Source organism: Callospermophilus lateralis, chromosome 1 (genome assembly GCF_048772815.1).
Source record: "Callospermophilus lateralis isolate mCalLat2 chromosome 1, mCalLat2.hap1, whole genome shotgun sequence".
NCBI lineage: Eukaryota > Metazoa > Chordata > Mammalia > Rodentia > Sciuridae > Callospermophilus > Callospermophilus lateralis.
The window spans coordinates 22951275-22977080 of record NC_135305.1 but is presented as its reverse complement, the minus strand read 5'-3'; the positions used below and the strand labels follow the sequence as shown (position 1 = coordinate 22977080).

General features: G+C 41.7%; 1 protein-coding gene across 2 annotated transcripts in view; it reads left to right on the top strand.

Moving 5' to 3' along the window:
- The first annotated feature begins 442 nt into the window (after positions 1 to 442).
- Mkln1 (muskelin 1) overlaps positions 443 to 25806 on the top strand; it is a 336778-nt gene continuing 311414 nt past the window's right edge. Inside the window, exons 1-2 of one of the 2 annotated variants that reach the window (XM_076833142.2) lie at positions 443 to 602; positions 1315 to 1461. The gene's annotated coding sequence lies outside the window, so the exon portion shown is untranslated. The remainder of the gene's footprint in view (positions 603 to 1314; positions 1462 to 25806) is intronic. The other variant, XM_076833133.2, reaches the window with a different exon arrangement.

Sequence of the window (25806 nt, the reverse complement as noted above, 5' to 3'; positions counted from 1 at the left end):
TCCCTCCCAGTCCTCCTAACCCTGCAGATCCCCAACCCCCACCCCTTTCCCATTTGGTCTCTCTTCTCAGCAACTTTACCTCCTTACCTCTCTTTGACCTCCTTCACAGTTTGGCCCTTGACTTCGGGGCCTTCTTACCTTTCTTTACCTGAAATGATCTGCCCCTTACCCGGGTCTCCTTCACACCCTCCTCTCTGGTCCTAACCCTTCTGCGGCCAAGCCCAGCATAGCTCCCCGGCTCGGCCTGGTCAGCTTGAGCTGTATTTTGTTCGCGTGCCCCTGGCCTAGGAAAGGAGTGTGTAGTGTAAAGTGGGGCCAAGTGTCCCCGCCGGGCTGGGGCCACTGCCTCGCCCCCTCCGCCCCTCCCGAGTCCCGGTTGTGGCGCTTCCTGGGCGGATGGTTTGGACTTGCTGCAGCAGCTGCGGTTCTGCTGTGTCATGCAAGAAGGAGGCGGCGGCGGCGGCCAGAGCTGGAGTGGGAGGAGGGGAGGAACCTGATCCTCCGGTAGCGAAGGGCTGGAGGCAAACACCGAGCTCCCCCAGAGCCGCCCGGGAGCAGGGAGGGCTCCGCTACCCCGAGGGGCCCTCCCCTCGGGGCCGAGGGTAAGTCGGGCGGCGCAGGTGGTCGCCTTGGGAAGGGAGCGCGCAGTGGGGTTAGGAGGGGCGGCGGGAGCATCTGGAGGTAGCCCGGCCCAACCGAAGGAGCCCAGTGTCTAGCTGAAAGGGACCCAGGCCATAATAAGGATGGCAAGCCAAACGCAGCAATAATTACTATTCGAATAACGCCCCTTAGTTGGTCCTGGCTACACAGAGGGTGGAGTTGTGCATCCCGAACTCAGGGCTGAGCTGGAGGCAATGATTCAGGGTTGGAGAAACATCATCCCGTCAGCCCTGGCGCTTTAGGGTCCAGCTGAGTAGCAAAAGCCAGCATACCTCATATTCCCCTAGCCTTGCTGCGCTTTCTGGGTTGTCTTATTGAAAACTAGGGAAGGGGATGGGAAACCTGCCCAACCTCACTTTAGCCACAAAAATAATGCTCTTGGCCAATGGCCCTGGAAAAAACAACCTCTGGTGCAATTAAACAATCAATAGGAAAAGAGCTTCACTCCCCTCACCGCCCTCCTTCACCAGGCTCCTTCGACCAGGGTAATTCTTTGGGTTTAAAGGAGAAAGAAAATTTGTTACATTCCTTCCCACCCAGCCCCCGCCCCCATGAGCCTCTTCATCAAGCAGACTGCAAACAGCACACCCCTGGCTCACCCCACCTTCAGAGCTGAGCTTCTGAGAGAGGTTTCAATACTGTTCCATGTTGCAGGAGGAGACAGCCTTAAACTCTGAAGGATTTCATCTCCGTTGCCCTTTACCCCCAGGGGATTCAGAAACCTAGCATTGACAGCAGCGAAATGTGGGGCCAGGCTGGGCACAGAGGAACATCACTCCCCCACCCCATACAATTCTCAGGGTAACTATTTTATTATTGTTAAGTACTAGTATTCCTTTCCATTTCATTTCTAGAAAATTCAGAAAGCACTTTCTGAAACATAATTTTTTTAAAATGTCAGTCATACATTTAGAAGTAAGGGGTTGACGGGATTAACTGAAAGGCTAATGACTGTCTCAAAAGCACATGCGGTTGCTAGGGAACTCAAGCTCATCCCGCTCTCTAATCACCAGCGTGTTAGGTGGAAATCAAACTGCTCAGGGTGTTATTAAAATGAATGGCATTTGGTTAAAGACTTTCTTGCTATGTTGTAGCATCCTGGATTATTATCGATTGCCTCACACCCACATATCTTGTTTTCCTAATTTGATTTCTGTATTTGCGTCACTGCCAGGGACACTCAGACTAGACCAGTCAGGTTCACTTCCTGTTTCTCAGAACTGGTTTATATTTGGTCTCAAAGCACTAGCTGGTAAAACATTATCAAACTGGTCCTCTTGGAAAGAAACCTCTGCTTTCCGTTGAAAACAAATTATCCCAATTAAATGCTAACTCCCATGGAAAACGTCATCATTTGAGGAATAAGGTAGACTGCCAACCTACTTTATTAAGAAAACCATTCTTGAAATGTAAAGCCTAAAGAAAAAACAAAAAAAACCCCACATCATCTTTATTTCTTTTACCCAGAATCTTCAGTCTTCAGCGTTGGAACTAAAACAAACTCAAGTAGAAAACAGATTTAAATGTGATATTTCTAAAATGAAGCACAAAAAAATACACATGGAAACTGGGGAAGTCATTTTGACTAAATAAGGCATAGAACTGAATGGAATCCAGGCCCAGGAAGGACAAATAAATTAGGGTTAGCACTGTGGCACTCAGAGAACAAAGTGTAATTACAGGACTACGCTATCAATAGGAAACCTCATCACTTTGTGTACCAATCATCTCTTTTACCAAGTCTCCTATGTCCCTGGAAAAGATAACCTTGTTTTGTGGATTTTTCCCACCTCATTCCTTTCCCTTTATAAAAACGGTATCACAGAGGCAATATCATAAACATAAGACTATGCAAGTACTTGGGTTCTGATGTGATTGATATATTTAAAAAGCCCCTTGGAAAAGTTATATGTGGCATGAAGAAAAGATTGCCCGCTCAAAGTTGGGAAACTTGCTCCCACTTCTACAAACTCAATGAATTTTGGCTAGCTACTAGAGTTCTTTCAGTGAGTTTCCCTCATGGAAGCATAACAAAGTGCTAGACTAAAGGACCTCTAAGTTTCTTTGCATTTACAAAATTCTTTGACCTCACTACATAATTTCAATTTTAGCTACATTTTGCAAAGTTAGAATTTTACACTGAACCTTTAATACCTATCTATAGAGATACTGAGATAAATGATTATGGGAATGATTCCCTGCTGATCCATCAGACTTCAGTGTCAGTTGCCAGATAAATAGAAGCTACCTTGCTCCTGACATATTTACTCCCTCTTTGCCTGATATTCGTAGGGAAGCACCAGGGTAGGAAGTTCAAAACATATAAAAGTGTAGAAAAAGGCCTCTTCCTTATTTTAGATGTAGTGAAGCCAAAGTACTTTGATGAATAAAGTGGTGGAATGACAGAGAAAGAACTATATAAGAAATAATTAGCTGAATCCTCATGGAGCTTTTTGCCTGTATTTTAATTTATAAGAGGTAAAAACATATGTGACTAAGATTTTAGAATTTTCAGATCTGAGATATTAAGAAATAGCATGAAGAAATGTGAGATTTGTGGCAGAAAGAAAAATCCTGACTTTGAAACCCAACTCTGCCCCTTTATCTATTCATTATTGAGTGCCTGCTGTGGGTCAGGCACTGGGCTAGGCCTTGGGAATACAAAGATGAATAAGACCACAGTCTCTGACTCGAAGGAGCTTATAGCATAATGGGGAAGCAGATGAGTACACGGGGAGGTGGTTTCTTCAGTGGGGCTCATAGGTACCCGAGCTCAGAAGATGAATCTTGAGAGGAGTACGGAAGGATGAGTGGAAGTGATCCAGACACCTGGGCGAGTCAAAGGGAAGGTGTTCCAGGCAAAGAAAGTGCTTGTGTGAAGACCTTAAAGTAAAAAGGTGTGCCCAAAGACTTGAAGGCAAAGGACAGTGCCCAGAAGGTAAAAGGTTCTCAATGAACACATTGTACGAATGCAAGGCAGAAGTCCTGAAGGATGCATCCAGAAAGATCAGCACAGTTTTGTAATGTGAAAGATTTTGTTTATCTTCCTCAAACATTTGTCCTTATCTTGAGGCCAATGGAAAGCCATCAATTAATTTTAAGGAGCATGAAGTGATCACATGTTCATTTAAAAAGAGCACTCCAGTTTGCAGAATTTATTAGTAATATTGTGAGCAGGGAGACTAGTTAAGAGGTTATTTTAGCACTATGGGAAAGAAAAGATGGACATCTAACCTAAGGCAGCAAAAATGAAGATGGAAAGAAGCAAAGGACTCAATAAACATTCTAGGCATAGAGTCAGGGAATTTGATTGTTGATTATATCTGCAGGATTAAAGAATAAGGAGAGATTTATGGCTTAGGTAAATGGGAGAACAGTGGTATCATTCATCAAGATGGGGACCTTATGAGGAAAAGCAGGTTGAGGAAGGAAAGTAATTAATTTTAAACATGTTGCATTTGAAGTGTCCATGGGATGTCAAAGTGAAGCTGTCTTCTACATAATTGAACAGATTGGTCTGGAACTCAGGAGAGAGATCTATGTGAGAGTCATCAGAATAAGTATAGTTCCACAGAAGTAGATGAAATCCCCGAGACACAAGGGATAGTGAGAGAAAATAGGAAGACCTGCTATAAAACCCTTGGAAAACGCCAACATTTAGAAGTGTAGGGAACAGCCGAGCATGGTGATGCACACATGTAATCCCAGTTCCCTGGGAAACTGAAGCAGGAGGATGGCAAATTTGAAGTCAGCCTGGGCAACTTATGGAGACTTTGTCTCAAAATAAAATAAAACAGGCTGAGGATGTAGCTCAGTGGTAGAGTACTTGTCTAACATGTGCCAGAGAGCTAGGACCAGGAGCAAGGAGAGCTTCAGGAGCCAAGGGAGGAAATACCAACAGTATTAAATGCTAGAGAGAGGCCAAGAGAAATGAGGACTGAAAAAGTCTTGGATTTAGCACAAGGAGGTCATTGGTGTGTTTGGCAAGAAGTATATTGATAAAAGGGGATAGTAACCAGATTGCAGTGGGTTGAGGAATAGATGAGAGCAGAGGAAGTGGCTAGAGGATGTTCTCTTAGATAAGAAGGCAAAAGGGTAAGTAGGAAAGGAAAATAAAGATATTTGGAAGTATTTTTGTATGTTTGTTTGTTTGTTTTAAAACTCATAGTCTATGAGGTTCAGGCTGTCTAGGGAAAAAGGGGAAATAATATGGAATTCCAGATTCTTTTAGCCTTCTTCAAATTATGTGGTTTCACCATCCACCAATTGCTCAAGCTAGACAAGAAGTAGATTTTTTTGTTTTGTTTTGTTTTTCTCTTTTCCTCCGTTTTCATGTCCAGTCCTTGAGGAATTCAGGTCAATTCTATCTCCAAAGCATTTCTGTCTCTACTGCTACCACCCGGATGTAGACCACCATTATCTCCTTCCTGTGTTCCTGTAATAGTTTTCTAAATGGTTTTCCTGCTTCCACACTTGTCCCCATTCTCCACAGCACAGCTAGAGACATAAATCATACATCATAAAACATAAATCAGATTATTTTGCTTCTCAGAATCCTTCCGTGTCTTCTGATTGCACCTGAAATAAAGTCCAGACTCCTCTCCTGGCCTCCAAAGCCCTGCGTGGCATCTGAGACCACCTCTTCAACCTCATCCCCAACCACTCTCCCTGACTCCAATCACACCAGCCTTTTCTCTATTCCTCAAACACACTGAATTTACTCTTGTTTCAAAGGACTTACTCTTCCTGGAATATCCTTTGGGTCCTTCTGATCTTTGTTTACATGTTATCTGCTCAAAGTGGCGCTTCCTAGCCACTTCTGCCTGAAGTACCCTTCTCTGTCCACCTTTCCAACCATCCAATGAATTTTTTTTCACAGTAATACAACTTTATTGCTGAGACTTTATTACCATTTGTTTCTATTGGTTATGGTTGAGGACTCCTTCAAAATATAAACTCCACGAGGATTCCTGACACATAGTAGGTACTTAAAATGTCCATTGGATGTTTGTAGAAGGAAAGAAAGTGAACAGATCAGGAGAAATTAAAAGCATCAAGAAACAGAGTCTGGTGTGCTGAGGAGTGGCCAGTGACGATGGATTGCTAGGCTTTGAAGATTTCAGAAGAGAAGGTTACTAGCTGTGTGACCCTGGACATTCTCATTCTCTGAACTTCACTTTATGGTTAATGATATTACATGTCTCCATGAGCTGTTAGGAGAACGACATGAAGTAGAGTGGACAGACACACACTGTGGTCTTGTCAAGCTATTTCAGGAAGTCAGTACTTGCACAAATGGATTCATAAGCTCTATGGTTCATCGTGGAATTTACCCCCTTGATAATTACTTGTTATTAGAATTAAAAATGGACAAAATTGTAACTTTTTAAAAACACCTGGATATCTGATGGGAACTGGAAATTAGATTAGAACAAAGCATTCCCACCAACCAATAAGAAAAATATGAAAAACTCTGGAAAATTGGGCCAACGGTGTGATAAACAGATTTCAGTTCAAGAAGTACAAAAGGATCTTAAAAATATGTAAAAACACTTACCTTTTCTCATACCTATAGATATGCACTTACAACTGCATTGAACATATTATTTATACATTAGGTTGACAAAAATCCTAGCATTTAATAACATACTTGGCTGGCCAGCCTGAGAGGCAGGCACATTCTTATATATTCGGTGGAGGAAAAGTTGGTACAACCTCTGTGGAGGGCAATTTAGCAATATTTATCACAGTTTTAAATGCAACGCCTTGGACTTAAGCAATTCTACTTTTATATATTTATCCAATAAATAGGCTCACACATATTTTGAAGGATGACTCTTCTAGAACCTTCAGTAAAGCATTCTTTATAATCATTAAAGACTGAAAACATCCATTAATAGAGAAGCAGTTAAATAAATGATAGTAGAGCTATACAAGTGAAAGGTAGGCAGTTATTAAAATTTGTGAGGCAATTCTAGCTATATTGATGTGAAAAGATCTTCACAATACATTACCAAGTAAAAAAGTTAAAAACAACACACATACTTGACTAACACTGTATCTTTTTGAAAGAAGTTTTACAGAAACACATTAACTGTGGGAAGATCAAATACAATAGGGCAGGAGCATTTGTAGAAAGACTGGTTGAAAGGGCACTCTAGTGGTTTGTGTGAGAGATGATGGTTACTCAGGCAAAGGCAGTGATGTGCACAGGAACAAATGATTAGAGTCAAACAACTGTTTTCAAGAACTCAATGACTGTATAGGGATGGTGGTAGGGGGAAGGAGTTACTGTTATGGTGGGCTTAAGAATTCTTCCATGATGGGACACATGAGCAGAAGTGTCTGTCGGCAAGATGGGGAGTCCTGGGTCAGTCACAGAATTGCAGGGGAAAATCAGAAGTTCTGTCTAAGTGGAGATGTCCACTGTAGACTTGTAGATATGGTTCTGGAGCTCAGAAGAATTGCTGGAGGGATGAATTTGGAAGCATATTGCCTAGGGAGGGCAGATAGAATCAAAAGAAAAGTGGCACCAGGACTAAGCCCTGAACATGTAGAGATTGAATAGAAAAGAAAGATCTGGCACTGGAGACCCCAGAAACCCAAAAAATAAAACTAGGAGAACACAATGCCACAGAAGCCAAGAGTGTTAAGGTGGATGGACTTGTCCTTATTCACTGATGAAGATCAAGAAGGAACATCACAACTCGTTTCTGTTATAAATTTTAAGCTTCCAGAGCTTATTTTATATATTTTTGTATCCCAGAGCCTTGCGTTGTACATCACACATGATAAATGATCAGTAAATTTTTGTTAAATTTTGGAAAGAAATATATGCACAAAGAGAAAGGCAGACATACAGAAAGCAAAAGAGTTTATGTTTGGATCTCCAAAAATTAAAGATTAAAAAATAAACAAATAAAACAGATTCCCTTGAAGTTTGCCACAAACTAAACTTGATCTTAGGCAGTAGGGAGTCCTGCACCCTTTGTTTGCTCTCAAGCTGGCACGGGATAGGGCGTTCACAGTACCATGTTGTTGCCTTCCAAAAATATTTTGATAGGTGATACCTGTGCCTGGTCAATCTGAGTCATTTTTTTATCTTTATTTAGGTCCTGGGTGATGACAAAAAGAGCAATTTGCTTTCCCTCGTCTATCCGATCCCATCACACCACCCTGAATCAGTTGATGGAATCTGGGGAATCCATTTCCGTGCCTTAAATTCTGTAAGAACCTCTTACAGAAGCCACCAGCTTCTCAGTTTGTTATTGACTCTGCATACAGGTGTTGGCTGCTATCAGCAGAAGCCGTAGAGAATATCACAGAGAAAAAGTTGCCTTGGTTGGGAGAACATGGAAATCTACAACAAAGTGTCCTTGAAGTAGAAATTTTAGAAACTAAAATAATACATGTACTTTAAGCGATACTAAAAATGCTGTGACATCCTGTGTTATTTAGTTAGACCAGAGGACAGCAAACTTTTTCTATAAAGAGCCAGACAGGAAGTATTTTAGGCTTTCCTGGCCATGCAGTCTTTCTCAATTACTCCATTCTGCCCCTATAGTGAGAAAATAGCCACAGTGATAGGTAAATGAGCAAGCCAGTTGTTTCAATAAAACTTTATTCATGTACACTGTAGTGTTTATTTCACATAATTTCCCCATGATATGAAGTATAGTTCTTTTCTTGATTTTTTTTACCCCCAACTGTTTTAAAAATGTGAAAACAATCCTTAGCCCACAGGCCACATAAAACAAGGCATGAGCTGGATTTGGACTGTGGGCAGTATATTAGCAACCTCTGGTTTAGACACACATGAAGATGATATGATGAGAACAATATTCAGATTTGGACTTATAAAGAAAATAATGTGTTGTGTGTGTATATATGTATATATCTATCTTTATTTTAAACTCTCAAATTTACTTGAACATATAAACACATTTGCCTACATCTGACTTAATTTGGTAATAAAGTGTGTCTCTTCAGTTCAGTAATGCTTTGCTTTCTCTTCCTGGTAATGGACATGTTCATGGTTGTAGTACAGCCTTGCACCACAAAACGGAATTTTGGTCAACAACAGACCGCATACACAATGGTGGTCCTATCAGATTATAATACTAGGGCTGAAAAATTCCTGTTGCCTGGTGATGTTGCAGCCATCAGAACACCGTAGTACAACATATTACTCATGGACGTTAGTGTAAACAAACCTACTGTCCTGCCAGTCGGATACAAGTACAGCACATGCAATTTAGTAGAGTACCAATACTTGGTAATGATAAACAACTACATTACCAGTTTATGTATCTATTATACTATACTACTATTTTTGAGTATATTTCTTATTTTTAAAAAATTACAGTAAAAGAGTCTGCTGTTACACCAGCATCGGTTTCATACGTCTTTTTCTCATATTTGATTTAATCTTTTTTCTTCTATCATGGCCTAGAAGCAATAGGCTATCTTACATATGTGTGTGCATATGCACGTGTACACTTGCATATCTACATACACACACACATATACACCATATAACCTAGGTGGGTAGTAGGCTGTATCATGTAGGTTTGTATAAGTACACTCTAGGAGTTTGCAAAATGACAAAATTACCTAAGGACACATTTCTCAGAATGTGTTCCCATCCTGAAGCAACTCATGATTTCAAATAGAGCAAAATGAAGAATTCTTACTAGTTGGCTTTATAAATACCCAAATCAAGAGAGAACTGAGTGGTGCAGTTAATCACATTTCGAACTGTATTCATTCATTCAGTAAGTATGTATTAATGATCTACTTCTTGCATAGGGCAATTCATGGTAATATGGAGTTAAAGAGGTTAGATCCCTGAGAGGTAGGTAGGTAGGTAGGTAGGTAAACAAAAAAAACCTAGTGACTTATAAGTTTAGTGAAAATGGTTTGGGCATGTCACTGTATAAATGTAGACATTTGAAGCAGTGGATAGGCAGTCAGAAAAGGCTAAGTTTAAATCTGAGCTCTTCTGCATCTCAGCTGTGTGAACTTGGGTTGATTATATAAACCATATAAGCTTCAGTTTCCTCTTTTAAAAAATAGAGGTAACAATAACTACTCTAAAGGAGGTTGTGGGAATTAAATAAGGTAACATGTAAATTATCTAGCATGGTAACTGGTATGTGATCAGCAGTCAATAACTCCTAGCCATTGTTGTATTACAGCAATATGAGGATATATCACTTGTTCACCCAGAAAACACAGTAGGAGGTGGGGAGAGCGTGACCTTGTCAGTAATGAAGTCATGGATACATATGGAAACCCACAAACCTGAGGTTTGACACCTGGTAGAAAACATTTGGGTGAAAATAAAAGCAGAAGTAACATTGTCCCAGGAATATGTAATGAGGCACCAGGCCAGTTGACTTCCCTAGCAACCAGCAGCTGGATTGTTTTAAGAAGCTCCACCTACAGGTCTGACTCCCCAGCCTGCCAACACTGAGAGGCCAGTTCTAACTGGAAGAAAGTGCATCAAGGATAAGAGCCCCTACCACCTTGCTTCCTTCCAGTCAGGTCAGCTGTGAGCCTTGGACACATGTAGGTCCTTCCTACTATGTCTTCCAGCCGTGTCTGACCAATTCTTGGCCTCCAACATGACACTCCTTTCTGGCCATTGTGCCTTGCATCTAGATCTCAGTAATGTGGGGGCCTGTCCTGGTCCCTAACTTACTTTTACCATTATTTTGATGTCTTGTTTAGCTCAGCTTTGACCAGTCCTCTTCCCCAGGGGGCTATATTCTATTACCCACACTCTTGCTGTGATCATCTTAGACCATGGGACACAGGTCCCTTATCCTTCATGGATAACCTGCTGCTGGAGTAAGTCTGGACTGCTTGGTATTAGTAGCTTTCTGAATTTTTACTTTGGTATGGGACACCAGATCTTGCACAGCCTAGCTTCCCTAATCCAGGCCAGCTCCTATATTCACAGCCTGGCCCTGGGAATACCCCTACCCTGATTTTGACTCACACCCTTTCTCCACCGGCCATGTGCTGTCAACTAGTTCTAGCATGCCTTTTGATCCCATTATGGCAGCATTCAATAATGCTTTCCAAGTAAAGATGACAAAATTATTGGCATAGGAGTGTAGTGGAGAAGTTCAATTGATCTGACATCATCAACTGACAATATTGTTCTGTTGAAAAGCGAGCATCAAATAAAGTTGGCACAATTTAAATTTAAACTAATTGCTTATTGAAGAAATACTATTCTATGCCTGATTCTAACCAGTTAAGAAGAATGTGTTAGCAAAGTAGAAGTGACAGTCAACTTGAAGTAAGTGACCACAGCACCCTTGAAATTGTAATAGCCAGAGAAGGCAACTGCATTCACTAACCTCATGTGAAGACAAAGACATCATATGTACATGAGACTGTCTGGGCAGGAAATAGGGAATAAAAGCTCAAGAAAGATGACTTGAAATATATGTTCTTGTAAAATCAGTGATTTCAAGGAAGAAAAAGAAAACATTAGAATGCTTGCTGAAGAAGTGATCTGATAAACTCGTGGGTTTGCGGGGTGGGGGTATTTTGTTTTGTTTGTGGTACTGGGCTGAGCTGTATCTCTAGCCATTTTTATTTTGAGACAGCGTCTTCCTAAATTGCTGAGGCTGGACTGGAATTTGTGATCCTCCTGCCTCAGCCTCTAATTTTCTAGGATTACAGGCATGTACCACCATGCTCAGCATTAGCTCATATTTATAAAGGACATGCAGGAAAGACAGGAGGAAGGATGTATAGTAGTCCTGCCCTTATCTGCAAGAAGGTTATGTTCAAGCCCCTCAGTGGATGCCCAAAACCACGAAGAATACCAAACCCATATAAACTATGTTTTTTCCTATACATAACATACCTATGATAACGTTTAATTTACAATTTAAGACACAGTAGGAAATCAACAACAATAACTAAACTAGAAAAATTATGACAATATATTGTAAGAAAAGTGATTTAAAACTAGTGAATTGTTTATTTCTGGAATTTTCCATGTAATATTTTCAGACTATGGTTCACTAAAGGTAACTGAAACTGCAGAAAGCAAAACCTCAGATAAGGGGGAACTACTGTATGATAAGGGCCCATGAGAATAATGCTTGAGGGGTTCATGTCCAGAGGCAGCTGGAGTCTGGGAATAGTATTGAAGACAAAGATTGGTTTCCATGTTTACTTTTGCTTACATTTATAATAAAGAATAATAAAGAATGAGGGGTAGGGCTATTGAATGGGGCAGACTGACTGATGTGAATAGTTAATTAAACAAACAGATCAGTTCAACTGTAGCCTTCCCTAGATTCTAAGGTACAGATTCTTTTTTTTTAATATTTATTTTTTGGTGTAGATGGACACAACACAATGTATTTTATTTTTATGTGGTACTGAGGATCGAACCCGGGTCCCGCCCTACTAGGCGAGCACTCTACCGGTGAGCCACAATTCCAGCCCAAGGTACAGGTTCTTTATTCCCACATTTTTAATATTTCTAAAATCAGAATGTATCTTCAATAGGCACCTGTAATGTGGTAATGTTTTTTTGGAAGATCTTGAGGCAGTCATTAAAGCATGGTGCATCCTACCATAAGTTGATTTTAGAATACAGGAAATTTGGAATTTTATTCTTAGCTCTGACAGTATTAATTGCACTCAACAGATTAAGGGGTCCACTTTGTGTCCTGAAAGTGGTAGTACTGTCAGTGGTCACTGAAAGATAGGAAAGCATCAGAAAGAAGTTTGGACGCCACATTCAGAAGTGTGTTATTCCACGAAGGATACAGGATTGGATGAGCACTAGTGAAGAATAAGAGTGCCAAATACTAGGACCCAGAAAGGCCAATGGGATTCAAAACCTTCTAAAGACAAGGAGACCACTGTCATCCCTTAGAAGCCAAGTCACTGAACTTGTCACAGGGGGTCTGGATGGAGATAGGAAATGTATGTTGAAAAGGCCAAGGTGGTTAAGATGCAGAAAAGGATAAACAATTATAGAGATATTCAAGATGGGGTTAGATGGACAATGGCTTCCCCTGGGCCGGATTTTTTGAACTGTGCCCGGCACATGGTACCACTATGTCCTACCTCTTCTGAACCAATTAGGTGATTGACTTTAAACCCTGATGCCCCAGTTTCCAACTCCCTCAGCTTCTACTGACCCCAGGGAAGCCTCCTCTGAGAAGGTATTTAGAGGTCAGGGAACACAAAACAGGGGAAGATATTGCAAACTGATTGAGACTTGGGTCAATAAATAAACAAGACAAGGAATGGTCCAAATAACTAAAGAACCAGGTAGCCAGAAGACAGAGACTTGGCCAGAATAAATTCAGGGGAGAGTTGAGGCTGTTGTCTATTTGTATCACATCTTTGAAGTCCATGTTAAAGAAGGAATTCAGAGAACCTATAGATCAGTTAACCATGGAGGAAATTGTTCCAACCACATCTGATCAGACCTCTAGAAACTGCAATGTGTCCAGGTGGTCCATATATATCTTGAACATAAAGGGAAGGGACCATGTCTTTTCATGATCTGAGCTCTAGCATATGAATAGAGGTAAGATAAACCAGCTTTTGAATGACAGGGCATCTGTCATTTTCCATAAAAAAACTCAGATATTGATCCTTTAAAATAGAACATTAGTTGCCATCTTACTTGCTTTACAGCTGTTCTTTCCCCGAAAAGTTCTGGGAAAGCTGGGTTCTCCAGCACTACCTTCATCTCCCTCCCTGACAGGGCACGTGGCCAGGTTAAGCCAAGCAGTGAATAACATCCCTTCAGACTTAATGACTTACTCAAGTATGGGCATGAGACCTAAGTCAGTTTCATCAAAGAGAATGTCAGGAGTTTTGCTGGGAATGCTAGACCAAAGATGCTTCCTTCCAGAAGTTAATGCACAAGTAACCCTGAAAATTCTTGGCACCATCAAGGGACCACAAGAGGAGAGTTTGTTGAGATTGGAGCTGTCACCAGTGGCTAAAGCAAAGAAATGAAGTGAGCACTGTCAGGTCCTGTCCACATTGTGTGAGGTACCTGACCAAACAGACCTGAAGTCTTTGAACTTTTCACTTCCAGGAGCCAGAAAATTCTATTTTATTGGTTAAGACACTTCAAGTTTAGGTTTCTGTTTCTTGAAACGGAACCATCGGAACCATCCTCTCTGGTTCAATAGGATGGAACAAACACAGTTAAGAAGGAATGGAACACGTTTCAGATGAATTAAGGGGTTCATTGTGGAAAATGACCCACATAAGAAAAGTGACATGCGTTGAAAAGAGGAAAATGCCACAGGCATTGCTTGATCCGAAGGTGGTAAAAGGCCTTCGTGAACAAAAACATTAAGCTTGATGGTTTCTAAAAGAAAAATGTTGATATATCTGATTACTTAGAACTTTTAAATTTATGGAGATAAAACAACATCACAAACAAAATTAAAAGGCAAATGACATGTCTAGGACTTTAGATAGAGCTATGACAAAGGGTAGTGTCCTTAACATAGAAAGAAATCTTACACAATTATAAGAAAAACTCAACATCTCAAAAGAGTGAGTAAAGAGGCCAGGCCTGGTGGTGGGCCACATCTACAATCCTAGCAACTGGGAGGCTGAGGCAAGAGGATTTAGATTTCAATTTGGAGGTCAACTTGGGCAATTTTGTGAGTTGCTGCCTCAAAATTAAAAAAATAAAAAGGACCGGCATGTAGCTCCACAGTAGATTCCCTGTGGGTTCAATTTCCAGAGCTCCCCCCCCCCAAAAAAAAAGAATAAATAAGAACATGAAAGGACAAAAAGAAAAAAGGAATTCAAATACTCAACAAAGATTAAAAAGATTCAGTCTCACAGGTAATTAAAGAAAATGCAAATTAAAGTAAAAGCCTGGACTGGGGGTGAGACTCAGAGGTAGAGCATGTGATTAGCGTGTGTGAGGCCCTGGGATCTCCAGCTCTGCCCCAAACAAACAAACAAACAAACAAAAAACCAGCCAGATGCCTTTGAGCCTTGCAAATGGTCAAAAACATTTATAAGATGCTTTCTTGCATGGATAAAGATTCAGGGAAATAATGGCACTCCTATTATATTGGAAGCCTGAACTGATATAAGCATTCCACAGAGCAATTTGTCATTGAATGTTAAAAAACCTTAAAATAGGGCTGGAGTTGTGGCTTGGTGGTAGAGTGCTTACGGCTTGCCTGGCATTTGTGAGGCCCCTGAGTTCAAGCCTCAGCACCAGATATAAATAAATAAATAAAACAAAAGATCCATTGACAATTAAAAAAAAAAATTTAAAAAGGGAAATAAGAACATAATTTTTAAAGAATTAAAATATACAAACCATTTAACACAGTAATTTCATTTTTAAGTCGTTATTCAAAGAAAATTATTGGAAATGCTCACAAAATTTAATGCAGAAGAACATTTAGTGTCATTTTTTTTTTTTTTTTTTTTGGTGGTACTGGGGATGGAATCCAGAGTCTCACAGCTGCAATGTAAGGGCTCTCTTCTGAGCTGCATACCAGTCTTTTAATATATATTATATTATATTATATTATATTATTTTTGCAGAACTGGGCACTCTACCACTGAACTACATCCTCAGACCTTTTTATTTTATTTATTTTTAAATATTTGAGACAGAATCTCATGAATTTGCTGAGGCTGACCTTGAACTGACAATTTTCCTGCTTCGGCCTTTCAAATTCCTGGGATTAGCTTGGCTAGTACAGCATTCTTTATAACATTGAGTATTTGGACATCTAAGTGTCAAAAAGAATTATTGCATACATATTGGTATGTTCCTATGATGGAATGTATGTATACAACAAAAAGTGGGTTTGGGAAGATGTCATGGCATCAGAAAATGTTGGTCATTTATTTTAAATGTATTTTCTCAGGAAAAAAGACTAATAACATATTAACAGTGGTTATATCTTTTTGGGGTTTGGTGGGAGGGGCTACTGGAGATTGAACTCAGGGGCACTTGACCAGTGAGCCATATCCCCACCCCTATTTTGTATTTTATTTAGAGACAGGGTCTCACTAAGTTGCTTAGCACCTCATTTTTGCTGAGGCTGGCTTAGAACTCGTGATCCTCCTGCCTCAGCCTCCCCAGCCACTGGGATTACAGGTGTGTGCCACTGCACCCAGCAACAGTGGTTATATCTTGGTAGTGAACTCAAGTTGATTTTATTTTCTTCTTCATGACTTATGTATATTCTAAATCTACCTCAGCAGACATACATATTCTTCCGGTCAGGATAAAGAAAAAGTTTAAGGGACTGGGGGTATATAACTCAGTGGTATAGCACTTGCCTAATCCCCAGTTCTGCAAAAAGAAAAATGATAAGGAAGAAAGAAAGAGAGAGAGAAGAAGAAAAATTTAAGATGAAATGGGATCCCAAGGTGAATGATGGCAGTGTAAATTTAAATAAAATTTAAATTTAGATAAGATTCAAATTTAAATGAATTCAAATCTTCAGATCCATATAAACTATATCTAGGGATACAAAAAAATACTTCCAGATATGATCATAGACACATTGTGAAGAATCACTGAAAAGAGAAGTACCATATGCCTGAGGTTAGGCAATTATGCCAGTTTTTAAAAGGGGAAAAGTGAATTCTAGAACCTATTCACTGATAAGTTTAGGTTGCTTGGGAAAAGAAAACCCCTATAAGTAAGCGCCAGCATGGGTTCACTTAAGTTAAATTCCTGCAAATCACCCTCATTTCCTTATCTCCATATTCAAGTCATGAGTCCCCATTCCAGACCTCCAGAATAGGCATCATTATTATTCCCATTAAGCAGAAGCCACAGGTCAGAGATGTTAAGTGATTTGCCCAAAATCTTAAACCTGGTTTGTTTGGTTTTTTGGTTTTGTTTTGTTTTGTAGATAAGGTTCCTATGTCCAAAGAGTAGAGGCATATTTGTAGTACCTGACATTGTAGAGATTTTCTAGGGATCCTGGTAGACAATATAATGGGACAAAATTATACAGTCTATTTAGTAGATGAAATGATTATATACAAAAGTGGATTCATAGGACTTAGTTTACCTGGAGGTTTCTAAGTGGTAATAATAATAATAATACCACTCACTGATACTTATTGGATTCAAGGTTCTGGGCAGAAGTGCTTTCCATCATTAGCTTTATTAATCTTCCCTAACATCTGAGAAGTACTGATATCCTCATTTTACAGATGAGTAGACCAAGGCTCAGAGTGGTTTATAAATTCACTTGTGAGTACATAGCTAGTAAGTAGAGCAGCTGGGATCCAATCACAGAAAATCTGGATGCAGAACCAATTTGCTTAACTGTCATGCCAAAGTATTTTCTTTTGGTCCTTGGCTCCTATTATAGTCAACATTTTATTTTATTTTATTAATTTATTCATTTTAACAAGCATTGAACCCAGGGGCATTTTCCACTGAGCCACATCCCCAGCCCTTTTTATTTTTTTATTTTAAGACAGGGTCTTGCTAAGTTGCTTAGGATCTAGCTAAGTTGCTGAGGCTGGCTTTGAACTTACTATCCTCCTGCCTCAGCCTCCAGGGTCACTGGGATTATAGGCATGTGCTACTGTGCCTGGCTTTTCTTTTTATTAAAAGAAAGTTTTTTTAATCTTGAGTAGCAACTCGAAAGGCATACATCTACTAAGAACACAAAGCTGAGAGAATCCAAGGAAAGCAAGAAAACCAAAATATACTGAGCACTCAGTAGATATTCTACCCTGCTTGTTTTAGTATCAGAACCACTTTGCAATGTGGACAGGATTAGCTCTCTTCTCAGTGTTAAGCTCATTGAGACTCAGAGAGATCACATGACACATTCAAAGTCAGTAGGCTACCTAACAAAAGCAAAATTTGAATGTAAAATGCCTGACTCCTAAGCCCTTGCTCTTTTTTTTGCAGGGGGTGGGGTGGAGGTGGAAGGGTGCAGGGGGGTACCAGTTATTGAACTCAGGGGCACATCCCCAGCCCTATTTTGTATTTACTTAGAAACAGGGTCTCACTGAGTTGCTTAGCACCTTGCTGTTGCTGAGGCTGGCTTTGAACTCATGATTCTTCTGCCTCAGCCTCCTGAGCTGCTAGGATTACAGGCATGTGCCACCACACCTGGTTAATCCTTGTTGTTTTTACTACTTGGCAATAAAAATCAATGTAAAAACATAATATTTAGTGAGGAAAAAATGTTAAATCCTGCAATTGACTTTTAAAAGTGTAAGATTTGGGAGACCTAGTTTGTAAAACTTTCCAAAAGATGTCAGGATATTGATTGTGAAGCACCTGGAGGCAGCAGTATGGCCTCAGGACACATATACAATCTACAATCTCAGGTGGTGGGACCACAGGGACCATGTCCTGAACAAGGGAAAGGATGCTCCTACTGGTTTGTACACTGCTTTACTAGATGAGGACAATTGCAATTAACTTTGAATGCAACATTTTTTTTTTTGTACCAGAGATTGAACCCAGGGGTGCTTAACCACTGAGTCACACTCTCAGCCCTTTTCTATATTTTATTTAGAGACAGGATATCACTAAGTTGTTTGGGGCCTTGCTAAATGCTGAGGTTAGCTTTGAACTTGAGATCCTCCTGCCTCAGCCTCCCAAGTCACTGGGATTACAGGTGTTTATCACCATGCCTAGGTGAGTGCAACACTTTAAAAGAGATTAGCTATGGATACTTGGAGGGAAGCAGCCACCTGATAATAAAATACCTGCCTACCAACAAACATCATACACATGTGAAAAGACCAGATTATTTTGCAAAACTGAAACAAGTGGGAAATCCCCAAGGGGGCAGGGGAGAGGAATCTTCAGTTAGCAGAAGGACTGCTGTATGGAAGAAACTCTTGTTGCATCAGGTACAGCTCCAGAGGACAGAGAGCTGTGGTCAGAAGAAGAAAAGTTTAGGTTGATAAATGAAAAGCCAAAACATGATTGCACCTGGGATGTCTTTTTGAGCGTTGCAATGCTGGTCTGCTACTTTAGACATAGCAGGTGCTCCCAATGAATATAGGCTGAACCAAATAGAATGCTTGGCTGTGCAAACACTCAGAGGTTGTCTTGTGGACAGAAGCTGGATGGCCGGCCACCTGCTGTACTTAAAACTCCCATCCCTACACCTGGCCCTGCTCCACCTTCTTCCGCCACTACCTGGACTGCCCCCAGCCACACTTTAAAAAAGAGGCTTAGCTAGGTCCCTTGCAGACCAGCTTCTAACTCTCTAGACACTGTTTGTCTCATCTTCTAATTACAGAACCTCCTTGTCCTTTCATCCTGGCCCATCATTACCTCTCAGAAGGTGGCTTCTCCCTCTATTGACAGACCTTACTCTGTCCCACTCCTGTGCCACCTCTCTGCAGGTTCGTTTCTAGTCCTACCCAACCTCTGTTTCTTCTCTCCTGACAGCTGCCTGCATGCTTTCATTCTGGGCTCATGGTTTGTCTTCCCCAGGACATCCCATCCATTATGAAGGCTTATCTGAATCTGTGCATTTAGTCCAACCTCTCTCCTCATCTGCAGACCTGTCATTCATTCATACTGGACACCCTGCAATTGCTTCAAACTTAAAATGCTACTAATCATCCCCTCCACACCTGGTCTCCCTGTGTTGAATGTAACTAAACTTTAACCTTGGCCTGTCTCCCGTACTGCCAGACTTCCACCTAATCAATCATGGTGTATTTGATGCTGTTTCTAAATCCCCCCCGATTTTGTCACTATGTTTTTTTTTAAGAGAGAGTGAGAGAGGGAGAGAAAGAATTTGTAATATTTATTTTTTAGTTATCGGCGGACACAACATCTTTGTTTGTATGTGGTGCTGAGGATCCAACCCCGGGCCGCATGCATGCCAGGCGAGCGCGCTACCGCCTGAGCCACAGCCCCAGCCCCCTTGTCACTATGTTTTTTCTTTTCTTTTTTCAATACACGGTATTGAACCCTGGTCTGTTTTCCCACTGAGCTACATCATTAGTTCTTTCCCCACCCTCCACCCCTTTATAATTTTTTTTTTTTTTTTTTTTTAAGCCAGGAGCTGTGGCATACACCTGTAATCCTAGCAACTTGGGAAACTGGGGCAGGAGGATCATGAGTTCAAAGCCAGCCTCAGCAAAAGCAAGGCACTAAGCAACTCAGTGAGACCTTTTCTCTAAATAAAATACAAAATAGGACTGGGGATGTGGCTCGGTGGTTAAGTGCCCTGAGTTCAATCCCGTCCCCAAAATTTGGAGATAGGGTCTTGATATGCTGTCCTGGATGGTTCAAACTTGCAATCCTCCTGCCTTAGCCTCCGAAGTAGCTGGGATTATAGCTGTGTGCCCCTCACCTGGCTATTCACTACTTTTCATTCCACTGTTGCCATAGAGACCTTAATCCCTTCCTTATAGACTGTTGCAGTGGGTTCGTAATTGACCTTCCTGGCCACGTTCTCTCCTTAATCTAGTTCAGCCTCCATCTTGCTGCCAAAATTCATATTTTTATTTTTGAAACATGAATGCTTATGTCTCTCCCTTCTTTAAGGACCTCTAAGGATTACTTCTCATCTTCTGTGTAAAGTCCATATTCCTTAGCTGTCCATCAAAGTTCTTGAAACCTACCTAGAACCTACTTACCAATCATCTCCAACCTGCACCAGACCGCTTCCTGTTCTCTGAACATTTTCTCTTTTCACACCTTTGAGCCTATTTATTTATTTATTTATTTTGCAGTGCTGGGGATTGAACCCAGGGCCTTGCACAGGTGTGGCAAGCACTCTACCAACTATGCCTTTAAAAAAAAAAAATTTAGTTGTAGATGGACATAATACCTTTATTTTATTTATTTATTTTTATGTGGCACTGAGGATTGAACCCAGTGCCTCACACATACTAGGCAAGCACTTTACCACTGAGCCACAACCCAGCCCTCTTTTCTCATCTTCTTCCCCTTGCGGGGTGGCGGGCGGGGGGGGATATATTTTCTCCTCTTGGCCAACTCATCTCTTCTCCTCCAGGGCCCAGCCCAAACTTGAGCACCTCTGGGGAAAGAAGCCCTCTTCAGAAGACAGGTCAGGGTGACAGAGATGGTATTTGTCTATTGTTTTTGTGGTGCTAGGAAGGAAACCCAAGGTCTCATGAACCCTTTAGCCATATCCCCAACCTCCATGGTGTGGTATTTAAAGCAATGGACTGAATGGGCAGTGTCAGAGGTGCAAACCCAAGGTGACTTCCAACATTCAGAGATCAGAAGAAAGAGCCCAGCAAGAGACTAAGAACAAGAAGGAAGGAAGACAGCAAGTGTCAATAAGAAGGGACCAATCATCTGTGCTAAGAGGCTACAGACCATTGGAATCAACATCATGGAAGTCATTGAGACTTCCCAGCTGTGTGTTTAATGGAGTAACAGGAACAGAAGGCTGATGGGGTTGGCTGCAAGAGATAGAGATGAGGCAGTAGATGCTTCTTGAATGGGTGAAGCCTGGATAAATGAAGAAATGATATGTCAGAGAGGATCCCATGAATTTGGAACTAATATCAATGAATTACTTTGAACTTGTATTAAAGTAGCTGAAAAATTCCCAAGTAAAAATAAGGGTGTGATTTCAGGGTCAAAGTTTTTCACAAGTGACAAGGGAATGCAGAGTATGATCACTGAGGCAGTCGATTAGTCTAAGGACAGTTCTGTGTGAATTCTGTTGTGTTTGTATTTCTTCTCTCTCTCTCTCTCTCTCTCTCTTTCTGGCCTCAGTACATACAGGCCTCCATGCCAGCCTTCTCAGAGGGGAAGATGGAGTCCCAGGAAACAGCTGTTACTACAGGGACTTGGTGTAGAATTTTCAGAGGCCATTTCCAACTACCTCCTCCTGGTGTTGCCAATAAGAAACTTATAAGGCTGATTCTGTCCTTTTGGAGGCTGGGCAGCTCCAATCTGAACAGTCTGAAAGAGGTTAAGAGGAAAAATCCGCCCCATCCAACCATGCATTTGAAAACACTATGGGGTGTGTGTTTGTTTAGGTATTAGAGTTTAAACCCAGGGCACTTTACCACTGAGTATTATTTTAAGACAGGTCTCATAAATTGCCCAGGCTGGACTGGAACCTGCAATCCTCCTTCCCAAGTTCCCAAATCACTAGGATGGCTGGGGATATATCTCAGTTGGTAGAGTGCTTGCTTAGCGTGCACAAGTTCTGGGGTTCAACCCCTAGCACTCCCTCCCCTCAAAAAAATCACTGGAATTACACATGTGAAACCACCATACCCACTTGTATTTTGAAGTATTTCTACATACAAAATTTTTACAGTAAAATATAATGGAAATGGGCTAAGAGACCACCTAGATTTGATGAAAAAGTCCGCTGTTTCTATTAGTCCCTGGAGTATAATAGTAATGAAATATGGATAATACAAAACTTGGGGAGACCAGAGAAACCTTGACTGTGTGCTTTTCCCTCTGGGATATTCCTTAAATAGTGAGTACAGATCCACATAGAAAGTGTTTTTACTTACACGACTGCAGACAAGACATTTCCCTTTATAGAGTCATTTACGAGGATCTCCAGGCCTGAGATGGCAAACAGGACCAGTCGTAGAATACCTAAAGCACCCGCCATCATACAACCTTCTGAAGTTCTCCAGATGCATAGAGTGATCTGATTCATGCCATTGCCCATGCTGTCCCCCATACCCGGAAGGCACAGGTCCTCTTCCAGGAGTGCTTGGCTCTGAGACCACCTCTGTCCAAGGACTTCCTTTTTCTTATTCACTCAGGGACTAAATCAAGGGTCAGGCCTGTTTCCTCCCCAGGGAGAGCCATTCCTATGACCTTTTTAGGTTGGTGACTCCCAGTGCCTGAGGGTACCCCACACAGATCAAGCCAGATTTCCCCTCTGTGCTCCCCAAACTATTCTTGTGCTTATCTCTATCTCCTCACCTTCCACAGTGAACAGCAAGTGTTTAATCTGGCTCTTTACTAGGCTGTGCGTTTCTTGAAGTCTTTGATTTTGTCTTTTCCATGTTTTCATCCTTACCATCTAGAGTAGTGCTTGATATCTAAAACAATACATTTCGGGCACAAGATGTTTCTCAAATGAATGCGTGAATGCTTGAGAGTGTGAGGGAATGAAAACGTGATTAAATACATTAAAAGATCAGAAAAACTCTCTGACCTGAAGCTCATGAAAGAGCAAGAGTGTCAGTGCTTTTAGGTATGTGCTAAATTTGTATAGGTAATGGCGCTTCCCAGGTCGGGGCAACAAGACCATTATGACATAACTCCCACGGAGAGGGAATGACACCAGAGTGGCTGGTGGTGCCGGCTGAGAGCCCTGCTGAGGGGAGCAGAGTTGGCCGGGAGTTGACTGGTTAGCTCTAGATTCATGAGAGCAGCTGGATCTGAGGAGCACGTGACTATGTTGGTCCTTGTTATTTCTCCCTAAGAGATTTTTTCATTTTCGAATGTAAGGGCAAGATACACCTTTAATAAACATGCTTATCCAAAATGTGGCTTCATTGTTAATAAAAAGTGAAAAATAAACCAGCAACGACACCTCTTAAATGGAAGTTACATTGAACCAGTCATTTCATTCCCACCTCCCTGGATTTCTTTCATGCCTCATTTATAAAATGATAATAGCCCTTACTAGTATTTACATTATAAAAGCGTTGTTACTCTAAATTAGATAGTCCTAAACGGGGAGGGTGTCTTCTGTGAAAGACAAGCATTATACACAAATGAGGTATTATTATTTAGTTTTTCCTTTTCAGTCCCCTCAAATGAGAATTAGATGGAAATTCTGCTTTAAGCAATATCTAGCAGGTAAATGATGATTGACTTTAGGGAAATGGAAAAACAAAAACAAAAACTCTTCAGCTGAAAACTCGGTTGGCCTTCTGTGCACTAACCAAAAATATTGGGCTAATACGTGCTGTTTACTAGTGTTCTCTCCCTTTTCTGTGCTCTAATCACAAACTGAAGACAGTTAAGCCTTTCGGTTTCCTCACAGTGTGCACTTCAGAGAACCTAGATGTCCCGGAAGGATCATAATTTAGAAATCATGTTTCCATTCTTCAAGTCACTAGCTAGTCTTCTTATTCACTCAGGGACTAAATCAACGGTCAGGCCTGTTTCCTCCTCAAGGAGAGCCATTCCTATGACCTTTTTAGGTTGGTGACCACCAATGCCTGTGGGCACCCCCTTAGCAGCTCCTGGGCCAGAGCGTCTTTGCTGTCTCCTCAGAATTCAGGGTCATGATGGTAGACGAGGGGGTTAAAATTGGGGGACTGTTGTGAATGTCAGAAACTTCGTATCATGAAGGCCTGAGAACTAAAGCCGGGCCTCAGAAGCATGCAGTGTGGAGATGTGGACATGTGGACAGCGTAATCGCATTGGGCCTCTGAGCTTTACTTCCTTTCTGGTTCTTTGGTCCCTGTTCTTGCACGGCCCCCTGGACTCCTGAAGCATCCAAAGCCCCTCTAGCATCCATCCACTATGTCCTGGCTCACCTTCACTCCCTGGGACCAACCTTCAGCATGGCTTGCCATTCTGGTCATCTGTTTTCCACCTGACCCATTTATTTTAGCTACTGGATTTTGCTCTCAGAGAGACTCCCTGCTTGCATAGCTGCCTGGCCAGCTGTGGGGCCAGCTGCCTGTTCCTGACTCCAAGGTGACCAGACTCCTCTCCCCTCCCCTGGCTGCTCCCATTACATGAGCCATGACAATAGGTGAGAGATAATGACTGTGAGAACCGTGTCTGACCAGATTTGTCCCTCTGTAGGGCATGTCGTTGGTGGATTGCTCAGAGAGGTCAGCGTACCTTCTTGCATCTCAGCAGGCCTTGGTCCAGGAACACCTACGAGGAGAACATAAAATTATAAATAAATGGCTTTCCTTACAGTTCTGGCCTAGTCTGGGGCTGGTGGTTGGACCATGTCTGCCCAGAGCACTGCCACGGTGGTCAGCTGAGCTAGTGTAAATAAAAATCCTTGCAAATGGGCCTCCCTTAGGACTCAATTTCCTTCCCTTGGGAAGAAGGTCTAGGGATCATGTCTTCTTCCACTTTGAAGGCAAACTTTTGACACACTGTCTGAATTCATTGGTTCCGTGGTCTCCTCAATTCACTGTGACCTGACTTCTGTCCCCACCAGCCCAGCTCCTTACCAAAATGGTCAAATATTTCCTTGGTGCACCTGTGGGTGCTTCTCAGTCTTTCTTACTTGATCTCTTGACAGCGTCTGCCTTTGTTGCCTCCCACCCTCGTGTACATGAAATGTGCTTCCCCTCATCCTCTGAGATAAGCTCTGCTTCCTGTCGCCCCCTGTCTCTCTGGCTGCACCTTCTATCTGCTTCTCAGGGTCCTTCCTCTGTCTACACTGTGAGCTTCACTGTGGATTCTATGGTCATGCTGACGATTTCTAAACCTGTGTCTTCTGACTTCTGGATCAATCGCCCTCTGCTGCTCTGACTGCTCAGCAGGCATCAGAAAGGAACCCATCCGGGGCTGAATGGGTCACCTGCTCCCCCACCTACTGTCCATGTCGTTTTTCATGTTTTCCACTGTCTTAGGAGAGACATCACTATCCACCTGTTGCCCAAGCCCCAAATCCGATCTGCAGTCACAACTTCTCCCTCTTTGAAATGTCAACATGTAATCAATCACCATTCCAGCGCAGTGTACCTCCTCGATAACATGGCTTGCACATTTCTGCATAATGCAGTCCTTTTTGCCTTTCCAGTCTCATCCTTGACCACTTTGCCTAATGCCCTCTGCCTCACCTGCATGGAAGTGCATTCAGCGCTGGAACTCAGCCTGCACGTTCCGTTCTGTTATTTCCACAGCGTGTGCTGTGCCTCTACCTGAAACGGACATGCCACCTCCTTAGGATTAACTCTTTCTGCTTAGAGGTCACTGACTTCCCACTTCCCATCATTTTCTCTGTTCAACACACTGCTTCCTTAGAGTTGACTTTCCTGTTTCTACCTCCCTCTCTATTGTGAGCTTCCTGGAAGCAATGACCATATTTTATCCTATTCCCAGCACCAACAAAGTATATGGTACAAAATAGATGACTGAATGTAAATACCAAAGGTATCATTGTGAGGTATAAGATGAATTTTCAACCAAAGGACACAACTAGAATTTTAATAAAC